Genomic DNA, 20,991 nt, shown 5'->3' with positions numbered 1-20,991 from the left:
GAGAAAGGCGCTTTTTAAATAAAATGTATTATTATTATTATCAACTCTAGCAGTGCACTGCCATAATTACCAACGTCTCTGTGTTCGTCAGTTGATTTCCTTTTTAGTGGAATATTAAACATTTCCAATATCCCCACATGACATTTATTTTCACCAAAGGTTTCATCTGGATTCCAGTTATCACCATCAACTACAACAAAATCATCCCTTTCGTGGGTGTGGGCATTCATATCGCCACATATTAAGAAATAATTCTCTGGGGTTCGGGTTGCTTCTTGGGTTAGAGCGAGTTGTTTTGCCACCACGCGGCACAGACGCCATCCCTCCACCGCTTCCTCGTAGGCTACAAATGTGCATTTTATCCAAATACGAGGCCGTTACAGTTACACCAAAAGACTGGCTTGCTCCCCGTGCTGTTTAGTCTGTTATCACTCTTAGTCAAACTTTTCAGAGGAATTACTAAGAACTTTTTGTCGAAGTAAATGTTAGCAATTCTCTGCTCCAGGCTCAAACCAGCCCGCCATCTTGCTACGTCACATCATCACATTCTGTGATTTATAGTGAAGCCGATTTATGTACTTGTGTTAGAAATTGTCTCTATTAAGCCATATTCAATGTGTGTTTTGAATCAACTAAACTTTACAGCACTAAACACAGTCCTCCACTGCCAACTAGCATTTTGGAGGTGTAACTGCAGAGTGACACAGACACACCACTGCAGAAGTTTAAAAAAACGTGCAGATTTTTTTTCCTCATGACTATTCGATTAGTTGAAGATTGGTCTACTTTAGTCAATCAATCAATCAATTTTATTTATAAAGCCCAATATCCCAAATCACAATTTGCCTCACAGGGCTTTACAGCATACAACATCCCTCTGTCCTTATGACCCTCACAGCTGATCAGGAAAAATGGTAGAAACCTCAGGAAGAACAACTGAGGAGGGATCCCTCTTCCAGGATGGACAGATGTGCAATAGATGTCGTACAGAACAGATCAGCATAATAAATTAACAGTAATCCGTATGACACAATGAGACAGAAAAAGAGAGAGAGAGAGAGAGAGATGCAGGACAGACGGTAATAACAGTAGCTAACAACAACATTATTGAAAGTAATAATATTATAGTTATAGTTCTGGCTACTGTGGTACAATATGTTGAAAGTATATATTAATATCTGGCAGTATACATGTGTGACAATAATCATATGTGTATAATAACAGTAGAAGTATGACTAATGACTAATGATAACAGCAGCAGCAGGAGGCATCTAGCAGGACCACGGCAGCAGCACAACCACACATGTCACGCTGTCCAGGCACCGCTGCGATATGAGTTAATCTGAGAGACAGTGGAGCACAAAGGCTCCGGAGAAGAAGCTGAGTTAGTGACATCCAGAATGGCCGAGTTAGCAAGATGCAGTAATAGAATACGAGAGAGAGAGAGAGAGAGAGAGAGAGAGAGAAGGAGAGAAGGTGCCTGGTGTATTATAGGGGGGTCCTCCGGCAGACTAGGCCTAAGTCAGCCTAACTAGGGGCTGGTACAGGGCAAGCCTGAGCCAGCCCTAACTATAAGCTTTATCAAAGAGGAAAGTCTTAAGTCTAGTCTTAAATGTGGAGACGGTGTCTGCCTCCCGGACCGTAACAGGAAGATGGTTCCACAGGAGAGGAGCCTGATAGCTGAAGGCTCTGGCTCCTGATCTACTTTTGGAGACTTTAGGGACCACGAGTAACCCTGCGTTCTCAGAGCGCAGTGTTCTGGTGGGATAATATGGCACTATGAGCTCTCTAAGATATGACGGAGCTTGACCATTTAGAGCTTTATAAGTTAACAGTAGGATTTTAAATTCAATTCTGGATTTTACAGGGAGCCAATGCAGAGAAGCTAAAACAGGAGAAATATGATCTCGTTTCTTAGTTCCTGTTAGTACACGTGCTGCTGCATTCTGAATTAGCTGGAGAGTTTTTAAGGACTTACTAGAGCTACCTGATAATAGAGAGTTACAGTAATCCAGCCTTGAGGTAACAAAAGCGTGGACCAATTTTTCTGCATCTTTTCGGGTCAGGATAGGCCTAATTTTCACAATATTACACAGATGAAAAAATGCAGTCTGTGAGGTTTGTTTTAAATGAGAATTAAAAGACAAATCTTGATCAAATGTTACTCCAAGGTTTCTTACGGTAGTGCTAGAGGCCAGAGCAATGCCATCTAGAGAAACTATGTCATCAGATGAAGAGTCTCTGAATTGTTTGGGGCCAAGAACAATAACTTCAGTTTTGTCTGAATTTAACATCAGGAAATTGGTGCTCATCCAGGTTTTTATGTCTTTAAGTCAGTTATGGAGTTTAGTTAATTGATTACTTTCTTCTGGCTTCATCGATAAATACAACTGTGTATCATCCACATAACAATGGAAATTTATAGATTGATTTCTAATGATGTTACCTAAAGGAAGCATATATAGAGTAAAGAGGATTGGTCCGAGGACAGAACCTTGCGGAAGCACAGAACCTTGCAGAAGGTTTAGTCGACCAAGATTTTCTTTGGTTGACTACAGCCCTACAAATGATAAAGTATTAAAGACCACGAGAGGTCTAGATGCCACAGTGATTGCCTGAAAGCCTCTCAACCTATGAACTCAACCCCTCTGGTAAAGTCAGTGACGGTGACCCGACCCAATGAAAAGAAAAATGATGACCATGTTCAGGACCGTTCACGCCTTGGGAAAGAAGGGAGGGCCGATGGCGGACTTCGAATGGCTCTGCGACTAAGTGTTTTAACTCTTCAGTCACTATAAAATTGAGGGGAACTGTTGAGTTTGAGTTGACGTTAACATCAACAACGCTTTGAACGCTTTCGTTGGCTGCTACCATGTAAGCTACTGTTAACTACTGTTCATGTTACCCCTATGAACGCTAAGTTAACTTACTACTACTAAATTGGTAACCTTACGTTAGTCCTCTAACATTGCCTGAACGACAGATATCGCAGATGTGTGTGTGTTTAAATCATAGTCAGTAAGCTAATGTCACAGTAGCATACAGTAGCACACAGTGGTACTCCTGTGCTACTGTGTGCTACTGTATTTAACGTTACTAATGTTTGCTTCCTGGTTTGATAAAACCCCATCATCTGCGATATTAATTATTCAGGTGACATTATAGGAGACTGGCTAAATTGTGTTTTTCCCTTTGTCATTCTAATGTCAATAATGTTCTCCCTTTGGGGATCAAAAAAGTGATTCTTATTCTTATTCTCTTGTCTTTTTAGGCTGGATGAGATGAAAGGCCTGCTAATAGGGAAGACCAGAAACACACTTGAAGAATGGAGCTGTTGGAAGGGAAGAGAACAGATGAATATAAAAAGATGAAAAGAAAGAGTCAAGAAGTTTATGCTTGGTCAAAAATGCAATGAAACTGAGCCTAAAGCTCAATACTGCAGTCAGATTCTCTTTACCATTTTCCAATCCAAAGGACCTTTTCTTTATGTTGGAAAAATGTACACATGATTTTGCAGAAACTTTTAAGTGGTGTTAAAAATAAAATAAATATTGACTTAAAATTCTGCTTTGGTTGAATTTTGCATTTGAAAATTTATTTCAAGATTTAACTCATTATGTTTGACAGTAAAACCTTTATCCCAGCGCCCCAAATGTATCCAGTCTGTATACCTGTGATTAAAGCTTCATACAGGGGCGTCAGTGGCTTAGTGGTAGAGCAGGTGCCCCATGTACAAGGCTGTTGCTGCAGCGGCCGGGGTTCAAATCCAGCCTGTGGCCCTTTGCTGCATGTCATCCCCCCTTCTCTCTCCTCCTTTCACGCTTACACGATATCGTTGGCCGTTCGATATTGTTATCAAAGTTATTATCAATGCATATAAAAATGTTGAAGACACTGGAGATAAAAGAAAATTGGATAAGCAAAATTTAAAAGTTTAAAATAACTTTGATTAAGAGCACGAAAGAGTTACACAGGAACCGAGTATAAGAGCGTAACTGATTAAAACGTAAGATACGGCAAAAGCAAGTCGACAAAATAAAAAAACAAAAGAGTGGCTAAGATACAGAAAAGAAGAGAAGCCAAGAGAGCAAGAGAGAGAGCTGTGCCGAGCTCACTTGTTTTTATCTGGCCAACGTGGGGGGGGGGGGGGGTTTGATAAGGCGGCCTCTTTAGTCGTAATTAGGCTTATTCTTTATTTTGGAGGAAACTTAATGCTTTTATTATACGAGATCGTATACTTTGATATGTTACGCACGTTGGCAAACGCTCCTCTCATTATGGTCAAAATCGGTTCTTAACATCCAATTAACATTAATACAATTATTATACCGCGTGTATTAAGCAGAGTACACATATAAACTGCTTCAAATACACACACACTCTAGATGAACCTATAGTTGTAACATATAATGAAAAAAGGAGCAAAATGAAGAAGCACATATTCATGACAACAAGTTGATTAATAAACCCCAAACTATATCTTAATTCTAAATATAATATGGAATTCCTTACGGGAACTCTTCTTCACTCCGCCACAAGATGGCAGTATGGCTCCATGTTAAATGAGGGATTAAACGAAATTGAATTTGCAACTCATTAATCTTTCGTTTAACAGGATTAAAATTAAATATCATTCGGATAACGAAAATGGATTATGCAAATGTACAGACTAGGGTTGTCAAAAGTATCGATACTCTGAAAAGTATCGATACTCAAATGCTGTATCCGGATACAATACTAATTTACAAAAGTATCGATACTAACAGTGCATGCCACCTCAGCGCCTGTCGGGTGTGTGTGACGGGTCTGATGGGCACGCGTTGTGTAGGCGCTGCTGTATCGAAAATGGTATCGAGAATCGAATATTTTCCTGGGTATCGATATCGAGTTTGAAATTTTAGTGTCGTGACAACCCTAGTACAAGTTTAGGATATGGAAAAGAAAACAAAAAGGGAAACAAATGTATAATTTCACTTTCAGAGACATACCAAGTCTTTCAGGCACGGTATGAGATCGCTGCTTGTTCTCGCAATATTTCAGCCACGCTTTGGGAAGCAGAGCTAAATGTGAAACAAACATGGCACCACACTGGTAAGGTAAGACAACACGTTTACATGTCATTTTCTATATGTTCTCTGACATTTATCCTAACGGTATGAGGCGGTCTTTGTGGAAAAAAAGCTTGTTTAGTGGACTAACTTTGCACTTGAAGGTTGCCCTTTCACTTACGTTTTAAAAGGTCTGATGCTACTATGCGCCCCGGCTGTATCTAGGCTAACGGCTAATATGCTAACTATTATTTTTATGTCACTAGTTACTTGAAACAAATTTAGGACGATAGGAGACAGGTTGAAATAAACCGAAATTTCCCTTTAAGACTTTCCTCTTTGATAAAGTTTATAGTTAGGGCTGGCTCAGGCTTGCCTTGTACCAGCCCCTAGTTAGGCTGACTTAGGCCTAGTCTGCCAGGGGACCCCCTATAATACACCGGGCACCTTCTCTCTTTCTCTCTCTCTCTCTCTCATGTCCTGTTACTGCATCTTGCTAACTCGGCCATACTGCATGTCACTAACTCGGCTTCTTCTCCGGAGCCTTTGTGCTCCACTGTCTCTCAGATTAACTCATATCGCAGCGGTGCCTGGATGGTGTGACATGTGTGGTTGTGCTGCTGCTGTGGTCCTGCCAGATGCCTCCTGCTGCTGCTGTTATCATTAGTCATACTTCTACTGTTATTACCCATGATTATTGTCACATATGTTTACTATCAGATATTAACATTTACTTTAAACATATTGTACCACAGTAGCCAGAATCATAATTATAATATTATTACTTTCATTAATGTTGTTGTAAGCTACTGTCATTACCGTCTGTCCTGCATCTCTCTCTGTTTCTGTCTCTGTCTCATTGTGTCATATGGATTACTGTTAATGTATCTTGTCTGTATGACATCTATTGCACGTCTGTCCCTTCTGGAAGAGGGATCCCTCCTCAGTTGCTCTTCCTGAGGTTTCTACCATTTTTTCCCCCATTTAAGGTTTTTTGGGGAGTTTTTCCTTATCCGCTGTGAGGGTCCTAAGGACAGAGGGATGTCGTATACTGTAAAGCCTCTGAGGCAAATTGTGATTTGTCATATTGGGCTTTATAAATAAAATTGATTGATTGATTGATTAATTGATTGATTGATTTACCGTTACCTAATGTGTAGTGTTTGTAAGACCATACGAAGGCCACCCATCATCTCATGTGAGCCAGCTATTTGAACTGTCACCTACTTAAAACGTGGGCTGACCAATCTCTCATTGAGCCGAGGTCATGCAAACGGGAGCTAACGTGGCTCGATTGACTTGCATGTTAAGTAGCTAGCAGGCTAGCAAGGTAGCTGACTTTGTTGATGTACACTTAACAAAAATATAAACGCAACACTTTTGTTTTTGCTCCCATTTTTCATGAGCTGAACTCAAAGATCTAAAACATTCTCTACACAAAAGACCATTTCTCACAAATATTGTTCACAAATCTGTCTAAATCTGTGTTAGTGAGCACTTCTCCTTTGCCAGGATAATTCATCCCACCTCACAGGTGGTCTTATCAAGATGCTGATTAGACAGCATGAATATTGCACAGGTGTGCCTTAGGCTGGCCACAATATTTGAGGGAAAATTCAGTGTATTTTGCAGTCTATGGCTTAATTTAAAAGGGAATTAATCTGAAGTATGTCATACATGAACTCTTTAAACACCAGCCTGTTCAGAGTTTAACGTTATGTTATTGCCAACACAGCAGACTTTTAAAAAATTTTTTTACATGTGTGCAAAGCAGACTGCTGCAGTAGTGGAAAAATACACAGTACTAGCATGAATTATGCGGTTCATTCAGAAGTGTCAGAGGACTGAGTTGTTGTCCATGTGCTTATTATGTTAATCCCTGCATTGTTTCTTGCACTCTATGTAAAGAAAAGAATGTGCTATGCAAATAAATTTGCTTTGCACTGCATTTCCTTGCCTTTGTCTGACCACAAACATATGTTGGATGTTTTGGTACAAACAGGTTATAATGTGTGTGTGTATAGGTGAAACTAGACGTTGAGAAATAGGTCTGTATTTGTTACTCTTATTTACAGCAAAATTCAAATTCAAATTGATCCAGATCTCTGCCTTAACTTTTGAAACACCCAAATGCAGCCTTTATCTGGATTAAAGGGAGGATTGGATTAATTTATCAGATCTGAATACTGATCCTCAGGATCAGGATCCTCTTGATCTGTGTTGAAATACCTAGTTTTCAGATCAGATCAGGATTTAATCCAATCCGGCCAGGATAATCCTATCAGATCACTTTGACTTTGGGAGTATTTCTATTTCCTGACACTTTATACTTCTACTCATGAGTCATGACCCCTCAGCTGTCAGCTAACAACAGGAAACTGAGGCTATAATTAACACGGGCAGAGAAGCTAACGACACCAGAGAAGCTAACGACACCGGAGGAGCAAACGTAGTATCTGACGTGCCATGTTATGTGCTGACCGGGGTCTTTTATGATCAGTTAGGGGCCCAGGTCAAGACTTTATTATGGCCCAGGTCAAGGATTGATAAGCTAGGCTGAAAGGTTGGATTCCATCTAGACTGTCTCTCTGTCACCTGTCACATTCTGTCTCAAAGTTCATAAAAACAACCAATCTATATATAGACAGGGCAGGTGCAGCTGTTGGCTTTGAACCCTCTCTCAGGCAACCCTAGGAGCTTGATTTGATGCTGTACTTCTTGTAATAAACCTTTCTATATACAAGCAAGATGGTCTCCTTCTTCACCTTCACATCATCGCTATTTAATAAACAACACTAACGGCACCAGAGAAGCTAACGTGGCTTTAATCGTCGACAGACTGAATATTTATTGAACAAAGCTGTAGTTATATTATTAATAATGAACTTGTTATGTTTAATGAACAAACCTGCTCTGTGTAACCGAAGCTGAGGGTTGAAAACAGCGTCCAGTAGTTTCCGTTGTCGCTCGTTCTCCTCTTTTGATCGACAAAGTTCCTCCTCGTACTCTGCTATCGTTCTTTCAAACAGCCCAAAAATCTCTTCAGCAGCCGCAGTTAGTCGCTGCTTCACCAACGATCTCAGCATTTGGACTTTAGACATTTTCACACTTTAACAGTAGTGAGCGTTTAAATACGAACTCTTCCAAGTATGCTGTTTCAAGCTGAATGTCTAGAGGCGTTTGAGCTCGTGATGTTGCGTGCTGTGCCGATGCTTCCAAGCGTGTAGTCTGGGGCCGTTTTGGTAAGGAACCGGAACCAGGGCGAGTGAGACAGGATCCGGAATTCGATGGATGCGCCTTTCCGTCAAAATAAAAGCACCAAGCTAATAAAATTTTTTTCTTACAACCCTCATCATCCCAAATCTATGGTGCGCCAGAATTTAAAGTTTTACTTTGGTGAACACTTTTACTTTGGTGAACACTTTTACTTTGGTGAATTTGGTGAATTCCGCATCCGCTCTCTAGACCGGAACCAGAATCCAGGCAAAATTCAGAGTGAATCCAGAGCATGGACAAAGAGCATGGATACCAAGAGCTGAAGCTCCGTTGAATTTTTGCCAACAGCCACTAGGGGCACTGCCGCCATTTTGGACTGTTGAGGTTGGACTGTTGCGCCCAGACAGCGAGAAAGATGTCAAGGAGAGAGGAGAATAAAAAAGTAAAAGAAAACAGTGTAGTGCAATTAGCTGCAACAACTATCAGTGGAACACACCGCACCTGGCCTTCCACCGTTCCCGAAGGATCCCGACAGGTAAGAACTCCTGAGGTTTAAGTTTTATAGTGTTTTAATATCCATCTAATACATATATATATATATATATATATATATATATATATATATATATATATATATATATATACATAGGCACAATTCTCCGGTGCCGTTAGCTTCTCTGGTGCCGTTAGTTTCTCTGTTGCCGTTAGGCAAGGCAAGGCAAGTTTATTTGTAGAGCACAATTCGTACACAAAGTAATTCAAAGTGCTTTACAGAACAAGAAAATGCATTAAAATCACAATACAAAATAGAAACATAAATAATCATTATAAAATGAACTTTAAAAGAGAAGAGTGCAGATAAGATCCTTTCAGTCATATGCACAGTGAAATAGAGCTGTTTTGAGCCTAGATTTGAACATTGTCAGAGTAGAGGCCTGTCTCACATCTTCAGAAAGACTGTTCCAGATTTTAGCTGCATAAAACTGGAATCCTAACTGAACTGATTACTGTGTTAGCATTAAAATATATCATATTAAAATAGGCTATATATTATTATCATTATTATTATTATTATTACTGTCCCCTTACTGTACAAACTGTAAATAAATCTTTATTCCTGACTGTGTGACGTCGCCATTAATGTGTTTCTAGTTAAAATATTGATTTATTTTTTTTATTTTTTTGGTAGATTGGCTTATGGGGTGATTTTGAATGGGGTAATTAAGTTAATCTTCTCATAAGTGGATGTAATATGTAGAGATGCCATCTAGGCTGTTTTGTTTTTTTTTTAAAGTCTATATTTTGCTTTACAAAAACGTGAAAAAGCAGCTGTGACCAAGCTATCACAAGGTGAGTAGCATTGTAAGCATAATTAATAGCGATATACTTCAGTTTGTCTGTGTGTTTTTGTATGCAAGCGGGTCTGCTGCGGTCTGCTGACAGTCCAAAATGGCAGCGGTAGGCCAAAACCATGGGCGAGTCTGTTGCTATGGGGCATTGTATTAAGCTTTGCCTCTTGGTATCCATGCTCTTTGACGCGAGGCTACCAAGCCTGTGTCGAGTAATCCAGGAAGTGTTTCCACGATTGGCGGATGTAGTTTTACATTATATCATATCGTATGAGAATAAATAACTAAATAACTAAATAAATAAACAAACAAAACAGTCAGCAGCTATATTCTATGAAACAAACCAGTACTAACTAAGAAATCTATTACTCCCCTCTGCATTCCCCACACCTTATCTCCCTTGGTTCCCTGTATCCCTTCCAAATTCCAATCTCGTCCTGCCTCTTTCACCCTTTGTTGTAACGTAATCCTTTCCTCATTATATTTAGTACAGTGCATAATTACATGTTCCACATTTTTTAATTTATTACAAATTGCGCAACCCCGCAAATTTACTTTTCCCAATAAAAATAAAGTTGCCTTCACACCAGTGTGATCTAATCTTAATCTTGACAAGACTACTTCCTGTCTTCTATGTCTCCCCTTAATGCTCTGTGCTCTAACTGTGTTTTGTATTCCATAATAAGTTCTGCCCTTACTGTCCTCATCCCACTTGTTACAGCTGGTAAACAATGGAGGAGAAACTGGTGGTAGCTGTTGTTCGATACTCAGAGCTGTACGGCTTGATGATAGACAGCAGGTTGTCAAACTGCCCCTGAGTCATCCTAAAATAATTCTGTAAACGTCCATGATGGAGGAGAAGCTCCTGGACAAACTGGTGCTACTCCCCATGATCCATCCTCTTTTTTAGGGTCTCATGTACCCACACAGATCTCTGTTTATCTGCTGATAGCCTCTCACCCTCAACCAGAGCTACAGACAGTACCCTCTGCCTCAACATTTTTAACAACTAGCCTAAATAAAGGGTAGATTGATTACACTGGAAGGTTAGTGTAGTGTAAGGGGATGATGGGGTGGTTGCCTGGCCACCCTGCCCTTTTCCATTAGTGGCATTCAAATAAAAATTAAAAAAAAAAACCAGTAAGAAATGCATTAACAATAAAAAAGCCACATCCTGACAGATGAATATAGATTACAGTATTACTTTAACTGAGCTAAGTGCAAAACAGATATAAACAAAAATAAAATAACAAAGTACAAGTGGTTATTCCGGATTTAACCCTTTGAAACCTGGAGAGACATCAGCTTCCTTGAGCTGCATCCAGACGCCTTTCATAAGCATATGAACCTTTGAAACCCGAGCGAATTGGTTCGGTTTCTTTCGAAAATGTCCTTACAAGGCAATGAGCCCCTCGGCAAGAAATTTCAAGAAAACAGCAAAACGTAACAAGAGCTGAAAAAGTTGAAAAAGAAAAGAAAGAGGGGGATCCAGTGGGTCAAAATTGGATAAAAATTCCGCCATGACTACTCCAAACAGAGTAACTCCTCGCATTTGTAAGCTCGCTTCAGCGGTAACTTCCTGCAACAACTCAAATATCGCAAGACCAACTGCCGTAAAACACCAAAGAAGAAGAATCTTGCGAGACGTGAGATTTCAGAGCCAGCTTTTCACTCTCTTAGGGACTGTTTTGACTTGCCACAACAAACATCTCCGAATTTTTACCAATTTTGACCAACTGGATCTGGATGAGCCATTTGAATTTGATGATTTATTTGAACACGGAGTACATGGACGCAGAGCTCATGCAAATTGAAGAGTGGACAAGCAGAGAGAGGGAGCAGCAACAGGCAGAGGAACATGTTCGAATCCAGCTAAAGGTAAACACAGACGTTCATTTCTCCTTTCCGTTATGTTGTCGGATAATTATACTAACAATCCGTGAGAAAAAAATGCACTTTGAGTGGACGTATTTTGACATTGTTTGACGCTGTCTGAGTGCCCTATTATTTAATGTAGCACTCACGGGCTGCAGGCAGGTCAGCCCTAGCTTCATACTGGAGAAAATATTGAACATCCTATCACGCATATAGACAAAAGTAGATCGGAAAATAGGGCCCAGGTTGAAAAAAACATTAGTTCCCCTTTAAGCCTAAGGTGGAATTGGAAAAGAGAGGTATCTGGTGCCTTTTTTAACTGTCACATTACTGCTGTATGATGGATCGATGGTTCTACACTCACTGGCCACTTTATTAGGTAGACATGGTGAAGACGAGCTGCCGAAGTTCAAACTGAGCATCAGAATGATGAAGAAAGGTGATTTAAGTGACTTTGAACGTGGCATGGTTGTTGGTTCCAGACGGGCTGGTCTGAGTATTTACTGGGATTTTCAGCACAACCATCTCTAGGGTTTACAGAAGATGGTCCCAAAAAGAGAAAATATCCAGTGAGCCAAAATGCCTTGTTGATGCCAGAGGTCAGAGGTCAGAGGAAAATGGCCAGACTGGTTCAAGATGATAGAAAGGCAACAGGAAGTCAAATAACCACTGGTTCCAACCAAGGTCTGCAGAAGACCATCTCTGAAGCAACAACACCTTGTCCAACCTTAAAGCAGATGGGCTACAGCAGCAGAAGACCACACCAGGTGCCACTCCTGTCAGCTAACAACAGGAAACTGAGGCTACAATTCACATGGGTTTTCTCACCAAAACTGGACAATAGAAGATTGGAAAAACCACATTCAGATGGAAGCATGGATCCATCCTGCCTTGTATCAACGCTTCAGGCTGCTGCTGGTGGTGTAATGGTGTGGGGGAGATTTTCTTAGTACCAACTGAGCATGGTTTAAACACCACAGCCTACCTGAGTATTGTTGCTGAGCGTGTCCATCCCTTTATGACCACAGTGTACCCATCTTCTGATGGCTACTTCCAGCAGGATAACGCACCATGTCACAAAGCTCACATCATCTCAAACATGACAATGAGTTCACTGTACTCCAATGGCCTCCACAGTCACCAGATCTCAGTCCAATAGAGCACCTTTGGGATGTGCTGGAACGGGAGAGTCTCATCATGGATGTGCAGCAGACAAATCTGCAGCAACTGTGTGATGTCATCATGTCAATATGGACCAAAGTCTCTGAGGAATGTTTCCAGCTCCTTGTTGAATCTGTGACACCAAGAATTAAAAACAGAGTCCAACCCGGTACTAGCATGGTGTACCTAATAAAGTGGCTGGTGAGTGTAATCCTGAGACATGTACTGTATTATGATGCAGTAAAACATGCTACAGATATGACTGCGTCTTTGTGTCAAAATAAGGTGTTAAAACAGATAAATACAAAATACATATATGGACATCAGATTTACTGCTCTATTTACAGGAAGTAAACACGTTATCTGTGTCCCTTATGAGTTAAGAAATCCCATGAAATTGTTAAAGAGCACGTTTGTCCTATTACATATCTAAAGAAAAAAACATGATGGCCAGAAGTAGAAATAATTAACAATACACCTGTATTAAACAATACAGGAAGGCTAACGGCACCAGAGAAGCTAACGACACCAGAGAAGCTAACGTGGCTTTTAAACGTCGACAGACTGAATATTTATTGAACAAAGCTGCAGTTATATTATTAATAATGAACTTGTAATGTTTAATGAACAAACCTGCTCTGTGTAACCGAAGCTGAGGGTTGAAAACAGCGTCCAGTAGTTTCCGTTGATGCTCATTCTCCTCTTTTCATCGACAAAGTTCCTCCTCGTACCCTGCTATCATTATGAATAAATCATCCATGTTTAACGGCGCAGCTGTAAGAGTTTAACTTAATGAGCTAAACGACAGTGTGACCAGGAGAGATCCAAACTGTGACTCGCAGTCGCATTTTGTGACCATGGAGCTCCAATGCGACTGGCAAATACTATAAATACATGAACTGGAGAGGCGTAAATTTGTTACCAGCTTACAGTGAAAAAAATACTGACATTTAAAAGGCGCCGCAGTCACAGTTTAACCTTCTGCTAACAACTGACAAGAAGCTACAAGTTCACAGCAAAAACATGACTGAGATTATCTGGTCTCTTTCCAATCATCGTCACTATCATCAGTCTCAGGTTCAGAAGACTCTCCCGTCTTGTCATCAGTCTCAGGTTGTAAATGTGTGTCTGGATCTGAGTTCCTGGCTGGTTCTGGTCCTCCACAGTCCTCTCCTTCAGCCTCTGTTTTCATATGTTCAGCTGAGCTGCTGGCTGGAGGCTCTGCCTCTCTGTTCTCCTCAGTTTCACTTTGATGAGTCTGTGAGGACTGACAACCAACACACTGATGATTTTTGATTTGGCGAGGCCACATGAATCTCTGGTCACAAACATGGCAGCTGAAAGGTTTCTCTCCTGTGTGGATTGTCCTGTGAATACCTAAGTTTTCTTTGAGCATGAATCTCTTCCCAAACTCTCAAAGCTCTGTGGTTTTTCTCTTGTATGAATTCTCATGTGTGTCTTCAGATTTCCACTTTCAGAAAAACTTTTCCCACACTCAGAGCAGCTAAATGGTTTTTCTCCTGTATGAGTTCGCATGTGTATCTTCAGAGTATTTGAGTGAGAAAATCTTTTCCCACACTCAGAGCAGCTAAATGGTTTTTCTCCTGTATGAGTTCTCATGTGTATCTTCAGAGCACCTGACTGAGAAAATCTTTTCCTGCACTCAGAGCAGCTAAATGGCTTTTCTCCTGCATGAGATCTCATGTGTACATTCAGATTTCTCCTGTCACCACAGCTTTTCCAACACACAGAGCAGCTGAATGGTTTTTCTACTGTATGAGTTCTCATGTGTACATTCAGAGTAACAGACCGACCAAATCTTTTCCCACACTCACAGCAGATAAAAGGTTTTTCTCCTGTATGAGTTCTTATGTGTGCCCTCACATCTTCTCGACTACGGAATCTCTTCCCACACTTGGAGCAGCCAAATGGTTTTTCTCCTGTATGAGTTCGCATGTGTACTTTCAGATTATATGAGTGAGAAAATCTCGTCCCACACTCAGAGCAGCTAAATGGTTTTTCTCCTGTATGAGATCTCATGTGTATCTTCAGAGTATTTGAGAGAGAAAATCTTTTCCCACACTCAGAGCAGCTAAATGGTTTTTCTCCTGTATGAGTTCTCATGTGTATCTTCAGAGTATTTGAGAGAGAACATCTTTTCCCACACTGAGAGCAGCTAAATGGTTTTTCTCCTGTATGAGTTCTCATGTGTATCTTCAGAGTATTTGAGTGAGAAAATCTGTTCCCACACTCAGAGCAGCTAAATGGTTTTTCTCCTGTATGAGATCTCATATGTGCTGTCAGCAGTGCTTTTCGACCAAATCCTTTCCCACACTCAGAGCAGCTGAATGGGTTTTCTCCTGTATGTGTCATCATGTGTCTTTTAACACCTGTCATGCGGCCAAATGTTTTCCCACATACAGAACAAGTAAATGTTTTTTCTCCCGTGTGAGTGCTCATGTGTTTCTTCAGATGACTTGATTGAGAAAATCCTTTCCCACACTCAGAGCAGGTGAATGGTTTTTCTCCTGTGTGAGTTCTCATGTGTCTCTTCAGAGCACTTAACCAAGAAAATCTTTTCCCACATTCAGAGCAGCTAAATGGTTTTTCTTCTGTATGGGATCTCAGGTGTGTCTTCAGAGTACCTGACTGAGAAAATCTTTTCCCGCATTCAGAGCAGCTAAATGGTTTTTCTCCTGTATGAGATCTCATGTGTACGTTCAGATTTCCCCTATCACCAAATCTTTTCCCACACTCAGAGCAGCTGAATGGTTTTTCTCCTACATGAATTGTCATGTGTGCCTTCAGGGGACTTGATTGAGAAAATCTTTTCCCACACTCAGAGCAGCTAAATGGTTTTTCTCCTGTATGAGTTCTCATGTGTATCTTCAGAGTATTTGAGAGAGAAAATCTTTTCCCACACTCAGAGCAGCTAAATGGTTTTTCTCCTGTATGTGTTGTCATGTGTCTCTTAACATCTGTCACGCATACAAATCTTTTCTTACATACAGAGCAGCTAAATGGTCTCTTGTCAATACTACATGTCAAGTTACTGACAGGGACTTCATCATCATTGAGAAAGGTTAAACCTGACTGAGGTTCTCTGGTCTCTGTCCAATCATCACTGTCATCAGTCTCAGGTTGTAAATGTGTATCTGGATCTGAGTTCCTGGCTGGTTCTGGTCCTCCACAGTCCTCTCCATCAGCTCCAGTTTTCATCTGTTCAGTGTGTCTTTGATGAAGATATGAGGACTGAGGTTTCTCTTCATCATCTTCACTCTTCACAGGGACAGGAGTGGATGTGAACTCCTGTTCCTCTTTAATGTGTGGAGGCTCTGTGTCCTCCTGGTCCTCTTTAATGTGTGGAGGCTCTGGGTCCTCCTGGTCCTCTTTAATGTGTGGAGGCTCTGGGTCCTCCTGGTCCACACTGGAGCTCCACTCCTGCTGCTCAGGGGGAACCTCTTCTTTAACCACCAACAGCTGCTGGACGTCTGCAGGAAACAGGAAACACAGAATTAAACCTCTACTAAAAAAGCCCACCCTGGATCCAGAGGTGTTAGCCAACTATAGACCAATATCTAATCTTCCCTTTATGTCAAAGATCCTTGAGAAAGTAGTCGCAGACCAGCTGTGTGACTTTCTCCATGATAATAATTCATTTGAGGAATTTCAGTCAGGATTTAGAGTGCATCATAGCACTTAGACAGCACGAGTTAAAATTACAAATGATCTTCTGATTGCTTCAGACAAAGGACTCATCTCTGTACTTGTTTTATTAGATCTTCATGCGTCGTTTGACACAATTGACCATATGCAAAAGGCTCAAGGAGTGAACCTGTTGCACCCCACTTGCCCTTTGCACACGACTTGCTCTCTCTCTCCTACCCCTGCTCGCCCTTTGGGTTTTTCAGTTTGTGTGCGTCTATGACCACAAGTCAGTATTGATTTGTTTATAGTTAAGATGTTTAGGCACTGTTAACAATTTATACAGTGTTGTTGGAAGCCTAGCAGCTATTTATGTGGTCATTTCCTACAAGCTTGCATTGAGTGATTAATTTCCCTTATCTGTTCCGTTTATTTCACCTGTCAAGTAGTTCCTATTTGCACTGTGTAACTTGATAGTTCATTTGAATAATTTAATGCTGCTTTCCTTGATTCTTTCTTTTTAGAACCACACTCCCATACATAGAAATAGTGCCTGTGCATCTGTTCTATGCCTTGAGTTGCAATAAATCTCTAAAAGGATTCCTGCTTCCCGTGTCCTGACTGGACACCCCATATTGTTGACTACCTTTCCTGAACCACCAAGAGCTTCAATACAGACCATCAAATTCTGCTACAGAGACTGGAACACTTAACTGGCCTAAAAGGTTCTGCACTAAGCTGGTTTAAATCTTATTTATCTGATCGTTTTCAGTTTGTTCACGTTCATGATGAATCATCCTTACGTACCAAAGTTTGTTTTGGAGTTCCGCAAGGTTCTGTGCTCGGACCAATCCTATTTACTCTATATATGCTTCCTTTAGGTAACATCATTAGAAATCACTCTGTAAATTTCCATTGTTATGCGGATGATACACAGTTGTATTTATCGATGAAGCCAGAAGAAACTAATCAATTAACTAAACTCCATAACTGCCTTAAAGACATAAAAACTTGGATGAGCACCAATTTCCAGATGTTAAATTCAGACAAAACTGAAGTTATTGTTCTTGGCCCCAAACAACTCAGAGACTCTTTATCTGATGACATAGTTTCTCCAGATGGCATTGCTCTGGCCTCTAGCACTACCGTAAGAAACCTCGGAGTAATATTTGATCAAGATTTGTCTTTTAATTCTCATTTAAAACAAACCTCACGGACTGCATTTTTTCATCTCCTTTATATTGCAAAAATTAGGCCTATCCTGACCCAAAAAGATGCAGAAAAATTGGTCCACGCTTTTGTTACCTCTAGGCTGGATTACTGTAACTCTCTATTATCAGGTAGCTCTAGTAAGTCCTTAAAAACTCTCCAGCTAATTCAGAATGCAGCAGCACGTATAGTAACAGGAACTAAGAAACTAGATCATATTTCTCCTGTTTTAGCTTCTCTGCACTGGCTCCCTGTAAAATCCAGAATTGAATTTAAAATCCTACTGTTAACTTATAAAGCTCTAAATGGTCAAGCTCCGTCATATCTTAGAGAGCTCATAGTGCCATATTATCCCACCAGAACACTACGGTCTGAGAATGCAAGGTTACTCGTGGTTAGGGATGGGAATCGAAAACTGGTTCCTGTTAAGAACCGGTTCCAACTGGTTCAATTCATTGACATCATTAGCCTTTACGCTTAACGATTCCCATATCAATTCTTTTCATTACGCCGAGTCTTTACGTCGTTGACGACGCACGTCACGCTCGTCAGTCAGCAGCATGTTCAGCAACAAAGAAGACGTAATGGTGGAGAGACAGAAGTGATCAAAAGCGTGGTTTCACTTCACCAAAAAACACTCTAACAGCTCGATGCGCAATTTATGCAGCACCGTAATTACATGCAAGAAACACCACCAACTAGGCCTGAAGGATATATCTTTTAAGCATTGCCATCGCGATGCACATGTGTGCAATATTTACATCGCAGGGCTTATGATGTGGCTTGCCCTAATTAAATTAAGCATGCACGCTTAAATTGCCAAGTGATGGGCGTAAAATTTGCTTCTGTTTTAATGACTGACCAACAAAAGATGTCTAATTTTGTGGAATAAAGAATAAACGGCCTATTCAAGTGCTGGAATTTGTTATTTAGGCTATGTGACAACACCTGAACGCAACACAGGCTCCGCTCCATAGACTGTGTGTACAGGGTCGTGCTGTGGGTTCAGGCTGGGATCAGATCTGTTTCCTATAACACTGTCCCGGCCCAAACAGCAAACAAAGCATGCATTCAGAGGACGCTGTATTTGTTTGGAAAATGTGTACAGATAAAGGCAAGTGTTTGTCTGTGAATGCTCGTGTTTGAAATTGTCTCTACTAAGCCATGTTTAATGTGTGTTTTGAGTATGTTTGGGTATGTATAAAACTGCTTGTGACATCTCAAATGTGGCTTTGACTTGTAACTGAACATGTTGCCTGTTTTGGAGAAAATACCGAGAACTATATCATGCATCGCCAGTCAGCCTGTTGACACCATATCTCCCAGCCTTCACCTCAATTTACTGAAAGAAAGGTCAAAAGACATGGTAGATGAAAGAAAATCATCAGACAAGTTTTTAGGTTTATCTTTCACTGACGACTACATCATCATAACAGGGAGAACACATTCTGACAGCAAACAATGTCAGATACTGTTTCCTGTGTCCAATGTGAAAGAAAGCTCATACATCTGTTACAATCATGCTGCTGACTTGTTTAATCACATCAGATAAGTCCTGTGATTACCTTATCCAGGCTACCCAGCAGTCCCTCAGGTAATATATAAAATACATACATAAATACATTTAAGTACGCTCGATACTGAGCAGCTGCAACATTAAAATGATGAACAGATTTATTGGATCCTATTCACAGGAACTTAACACGTTACCTGTGTCGTTTATGAGTTAAGAAATCCTACTAATTTGTTATAAAGCATGTTTGTCCATATTAAATATCCAAAAAAAAAGAAACAATACAGGAAAGCTAACGGCACCAGAGAAGCTAATGACACCAGAGAAGCTAACGTGGCTTTTAATCGTCGACAGACTGAATATTTATTGAACAAAGCTGCAGTTATATTATTAATAATGAACTTGTAATGTTTAATGAACAAACCTGCTCTGTGTAACCAAAGTTGAGGGTTGAAAACAGCATCCAGTAGTTTCCGTTGTTGCTCCTTCTCCTCTTTTGATCGACAAAGTTCCTGTCGAATATGATACCTCTTCATTTAATCCTTTGGGAGATAGAGTTTGCAGATGACATATCCAGTCTCCCTCTGTTCTGCCAATTGTTTCAGTGTTGCCACCTCTCTCTGACAGAGTGAGAGCAGGTGTTTCTGTGACGATCTGGAGAATTCAAGGATGAGGCCGATCACTTTCTTAATGCACGTTTAGTTACGAGCTCGGATCAACGTGGCTGCACACAGACGCTATGTGATAAGTGTGAACAGAGAGAGACACAGCTTATGTAGGACGGTAGCATGTATACTATGACCTAAAATGGTGCCATGCCACATTTAACTTGACCTTGGGCCAACTAAAATTAGTCTAACATGTCCATTCACCAGTAAGCCATGTTGGAACATGATCCCCAGGGGGGTCTTGTTTCCACTGGTCAGTGGAGATGTCAAAATACAAACTAACATCGAGTCACTTTTTCAATACTGTGAAGGCATTTTGTTGTGTTCCAGCCTTTAGCCTTGATCATTGATGGAAATAGATGATAGTTATGCTTAAGGTAACAGGCGGGTCAGCAGAAGGCCCAAAAGAGGCCTCCAGGTCAGTGTAGTGGTTTATAATACATATGATACATACGTACATCATACATAATATTACGTTGATTATACTATTCACATTAGTATCTACGACATTGTTATATTCCCATTCAGTCACTCCTTATTGGGTTAATATTGCCTCAGGGCTTGGCAGTCAGGGACAGATGGAATGTGTGGAATGTGGTGCTTGACTTGGCCACTGAATGTTGCCTTATTAGGAAGTAAGGTCCTCACTGAACATATGAGATAAGGGGTCGAATTGGGCTCAAAGAAACACAGGCAGAGACTTCTCTGGGGCTTCTCTCTGTCCTCTCTCCAGGCCATCTGTCTCTGTTGCTCAGTTCCTCCAACCTGCTTGTTCCAACTATTGTAACATCACTGTATACATAATAAATGTGCTATTGAACTGTATTGATTGCTCTGTCATTATTATTTGCCACCACATCAGGCTACTTGACCGTCATTATGAACGCATACAAGGGAGGAGGACTTTTAAGAGGCTAAACAGTTTCTTAAAGGGATAGTGCACCCAAAAATGAAAATTCAGCCATTATCTACTCACCTATATGCCGAGGGAGGCTCAGGTGAAGTTTTAGAGTCCTCACATCCCTTGTGGAGATCCCAGGTGAGAGGAGGTAGCAGCACAACTCCACCTAATGGAGGCTGACGGCGCCCCAGATTAAAACGTCCAAAAACACATAATTGAAACCACAAAATATCTCCATACTGCTTGTCCGTAGTGATCCAAGTGTCCTGAAGCCCCGACATAAAAAGTTGTTTGGAAAAACGTCTTTTAAACTCTGTTTTTAGTGTCATTGTAGCCTGTAGCTCTCACAAGGGATGTGAGGACTCTAAAACTTCACCAGAGCCTCCCTCGGCATATGGGTGAGTAG

The 20,991-nt window shown here is 40.7% G+C and overlaps 1 pseudogene across 1 annotated transcript; it reads right to left on the bottom strand.

Annotated features, from left to right (window-relative positions):
- Positions 1-8,954: 8,954 nt before the first annotated feature.
- Positions 8,955-20,130, bottom strand: LOC144459618 (uncharacterized; annotated as a pseudogene). The gene is made up of 2 exons (XR_013488464.1): positions 19,441-20,130; positions 8,955-16,140 (listed from the first exon to the last, which is right to left on the bottom strand). The product of XR_013488464.1 is annotated as an uncharacterized LOC144459618 (transcript).
- Positions 20,131-20,991: the final 861 nt, after the last annotated feature.

This window comes from Epinephelus lanceolatus, chromosome 22, assembly GCF_041903045.1.
Source record: "Epinephelus lanceolatus isolate andai-2023 chromosome 22, ASM4190304v1, whole genome shotgun sequence".
NCBI lineage: Eukaryota > Metazoa > Chordata > Actinopteri > Perciformes > Serranidae > Epinephelus > Epinephelus lanceolatus.
Note: the sequence above shows the minus strand (reverse complement) of the source record. Positions and strands in the feature narration are given on the sequence as shown.